Below are 4,434 nucleotides of genomic sequence, written 5' to 3'. Positions count from 1 at the left end.
TTGTGTACATAGAAGTGTTTGTAATAGTCTCTGGTGGTTTTTATGTATTTCTGTGGGGTTGTGGTAATGTCATCTTTGTCATTTCTGATTATGTTCATGTGGATCTTTCCTCTGTTTTTTATTTATTAGTCTATTTAGCAGTCTATCAATCTTATTTATTCTCTCAAGAAACCAACTTTTGGTTTCATCGATGTTTTGTATACATTTTGTGTGTGTGTGTGACAGGATCTCACTCTGTCACCCAGGCTGGAGTGCAGTGGCACAATCTTGGCTCACTGCAACCTCCACCTCCCAGGCTCCACCAATTCTTCCACTTCAGTCTCCCAAGTAGCTCAAGCTACAGGCACTCACCATCACATTCAGTTAATTTTTGCATTTTTTTAATACAGGTGAAGTTTCACCATGTTGCTCAGGCTGGAATCAAACCCCTGGGCTCAAGTGATCCACTTGCCTTTGCCTCCCAAAGTGCTGGGAATACAGGTGTCACCTTGTATGAATTTTTGTATCTCAATTTCATTCAATTTAGTGATGATTTTTGTTATTTTTCTTTGGCTACTTTTGAGGTTGGTTTGCTTTTTTTTCCCTCTAGTTCCTCTAGGTGTGATGTTAGTTTGTTAACTTTAGATCTAACTTCTTGATGTGGGTGTTTAGTGCTATAAACTTTCTTCTTGTCTCTGTTTTAGAGGTGTCCCAGAAATTATGGTACGTTGTATCCCTGGTTTCATTAGTTTCAAATGATTTCACTTTACTTGTTACCCAAAGGTCATTTGACGAGGTCAGTTTGGTTTAATTCCATGTAATTTTATGAGTTTTGATGAGACCTTCTTGTAATCGATTTCTATTTTTGTTGCATTGTGATCTAAAAGTGTAGATGGAATAATTTTTGATGATTTAAGACACCATGCTACCGTATGGTTTATTGCGACACTATTCCACAATAGCAAGACTTGGAATCAACCAACTATCCATCTGTGAACAGGACTGGATTAGAAAATGTGGCACATATCCCCATGAAATAGTATGCAGCCATAAAAAAGGATGGGGTTCGTCCTTTGTAGGGGACTGGATGCAGCTGGACCGATCATTCTTAGAACTATTCACCAAGAACAGAAAACAAACACCGATGTTCTCACTCATAGGTGGGAACTGACAATGAGATCCTTGGACTCGGGACAGGGGACACATCACGCACTGGGGCCTTCATGGGAGCTGAAGCCCCGCAAGCGGGGCGCCCCGCTGACGGGGGGAGGGGAGGAGGGAGGATTGCTTGGGGAGTTATACCATGATATAAATGTATGATTGATGCGGTGCTGACGAGTTGATGGGTGCATGCACACCACATGCATAAGCTATTACATTGTAAACAAACCTGCTACGTGTTATGCAGCATGTACCCTAGAACTTAAAGTATAATAAAAAAAAAATATATTGTTGAGAATTGTCCTATGGCCAAGCGCATGGTCGATATTAGAGTATGTGTCATGTGCAGATGACACGAATATATACCTTGTTATGGGTGGAGTATCCTGTAAATGTCTTTTAGGTACTTTTGAACAGGCATCCAGATAAAAATATCTTTGTTAGTTTTCTGCCTTTATGATATGTTTAACAATGTTTGTGGTGTGTTGAAGCCTTTCACTATAATTGTGTGGTTATCTTGATCTCTTCATATGTGTCCAAGAACTTGTTTTATGTGTCCGGGTGCTCCGGTGTGGAAAGAATATATATTTAGAACTGCTTTATTTTTTTATTTTTTTTATTTTTTGAGGGGGAGTGTCTACAGTTATTGTATTGTAACAGAGAAACCAGGCTGCAATAAGTCTGTATGATTAGAGCAGATGGTGGCTTTTTACAAAGTGTGAATTTTGATCCCCGCTGGCAGCACATAAAGCCTAGAATATCCTATTTCCTGGTATTGCCCTGTGCCACCTGACTCATGATGTGAAATGAGTGACTGCACAACTACATCCAACAAAGGGAGTAGGTCCAACTGGGCAGATACAACATCTCAACAGAAGACAAATATACAATCATTGAGGAGGATGCTGAGATAAAGTACAGTTACCTACTCTCCACTATTCTTTGCTGAGAAAGGTGATGGTAAGGCATCAGCAGAAAATTATGTTATTTTTAAATAAATCCCAACAGGATGGGCTTCATGATCAATCAAGCAGTAGAATGGGATGAAAAGCTACATTAGTCAAAAATCTTTGTCCATAAGGAAAAAAACAATGACAAGGGAGAAGAGAGAGCCTTCTCTTTTCTTAAATAAGACAGAAAACAACATGTTTTTTTTTTTCCTTGCTGTAGTGTCAGCAGACTCATTGGTTTTCAAAAAATGCAATATGGTCTGTTGTTAAGGTTGCTCCATCATGGGAGGACAGACACAATGCTGACTGTTCATGATAGAAGCAGGTCTTCTCTCAAAGCCTCCAATGTGTGCTGTTTCTCATGAGAAACCCAACACTGTATTACACTTCAGTTAAAGTTTCTGAAATATTGCAATGGTATAACTGACAGGTTTTTTTGGTGTGATGACTTTCTTGCATGTATAAACTCTTTGAGAAAAGTTGGGAGATAAAAGGACAGGGGAGAGTTTGGTTTAAAGCCACAATGTTCCAGACACCAACTATGGATGCCTCGGCCCTATGTCACTACATGTTCTTTTCTGAGAAACATTCAATTGCTGAGTGTTATTAAACAATGCGGCTGAAAGAAATGATCTACTCACCACCACCCACCCTCTGTCATCCTCTGTGTGAATTTCCCAATAGCAGAGACTGAAGACAGAAAGGTTGTTTCTGTTTCCTTGCACCAGTGCTATTACTTGGTGAGCTGGTGAATGGCATGGGCACAGTAGCCCATGTTGAAGGTGACCCCTGCCACAGAGATGTGGCTGTCCTCTGTCATGTAGATGGAAAACTCATTGGTCAACTGCTCTACCTGATCAGGCTTTAGCCCTGTGAAACAAAACATGCCAATTTGGTCAGTTATGTGTTGCCCAATGTGGGCAGAACCCTCCTTCTTGAGGTTGGAGACCAGCTGAGTCTGCAGGCTAATGATGTGGCTGGCCATGCTTTTTACTTCTTGCAACCATTGTTTTTGCAAATTTGGGTGTTAAGAATGTTAGAAGCAATCTGGGCTCCACTGAGGGGAGGATTACAATACATGGGATGGATCAAGATCTTCAACTGCTGACTCTACATTTTTGGCTTCATCTGCATCTATGCAAACCACAGTGAAGGCTCCCACACACTCGATGGATAACTCCATGTTCTTGGCATATGATTGGCAGAGACAAAAATTAATGCTGTTTGATGAAGTGGCGCACAGCCCAGCCATCCTTGTTACAATCACAACTAGCAAAGCCTTGCTAGGCCATGTCAAAGAATGCAAAGAGATTATTTTTCTTCACCACTGTTGCTATTTCCTTCCACTGCTCTAGACGAGGTTCCACTATGATGGGATTATGGGCACAGGCATGCAGAAAAACATTTTGCTGTGGCATTTTTGAAATGTCCTCCATATGACCTGTGAAGTCAAAACACCAAGTCTTGGGGTCATAGTAACAATAAATTTGTAGCTGCATGCCAGCATCCCTGGAGATGGGTGTGTGATTTCCCCAGGATGGTTTGGACATCCCAGCTGAGTTTAAAAATTCTTTGCAGAAAATTGGCTCTGATCCTTAAGGTCCCAGTTCCAGAAATGGTATGCACAGTGAATAACTGGCCACTTTTCAACACTTCACTATTCTCACCCAGGGCTAGATCTGCAGATGCCGTGCAAAATTCAGCCAGTCCTCCAATGGGCAAGTATTCCTCGTCCAAATTTTTTGTGGCAATCTGGGCCTCTTCCTTGTTGACATTAAGCAGCATGTAAGGCTTTCCATTATCATCCTAGTAGGCACAAACTCCCAGATTCATCTTTTTGCTATTGGTGTCCATCTTAAAGGCTTCAGTGACTCCCAGAATGGGATCTGGAAGTCCCATCTCCACACAGGTCCACCAGGACCTGGCTCTGGCAGAGGTCATGGTCGTGAGTCCTGGGTGGAAGGCAGTGGGGATCCTGGAGAGGACATGGCTGGAGTGCAGCAGGGCCACACTGGACAGTAGGAGGGCAGTGGGCAGCCACAGGACAGAGTGGAGGGAGAGTGGGCCATATTTAGAATTGTTAAGTCTTGTTGAATTGAATGAATTGAACCTATATCATCATGTATTGCTTTTTTTTTAAATCATTGTTGGTTTAAAGTCTATTTGGTCTGAAATAAGAATAACAGCCCCTACTCTCTTTTGCTTTCTGTTTTCCTGAGACACCTATCTCCATTCCTTTACATTGAACTATGGGTGTCATTTCAGATGAGATGGGTCTCTTGGAGACAGCATACAGTTGTGTCTAGCTTCTTTATCCAGCTTGATACTCTGTGCCTTTTAAGTT

At 41.7% G+C, this 4,434-nt stretch overlaps 1 pseudogene; it reads right to left on the bottom strand.

Moving 5' to 3' along the window:
• Positions 1 to 2,691: 2,691 nt before the first annotated feature.
• LOC108522817 (aspartate aminotransferase, mitochondrial-like) lies at positions 2,692 to 4,160 on the bottom strand (annotated as a pseudogene).
• Between the last annotated feature and the right edge of the window lie 274 nt (positions 4,161 to 4,434).

The sequence above is a fragment of the Rhinopithecus bieti genome, unplaced genomic scaffold (genome assembly GCF_001698545.2).
Source record: "Rhinopithecus bieti isolate Rb0 unplaced genomic scaffold, ASM169854v2 scaffold_70383, whole genome shotgun sequence".
Classification (NCBI taxonomy): Eukaryota; Metazoa; Chordata; class Mammalia; order Primates; family Cercopithecidae; genus Rhinopithecus; species Rhinopithecus bieti.
Note: the sequence above shows the minus strand (reverse complement) of the source record. Positions and strands in the feature narration are given on the sequence as shown.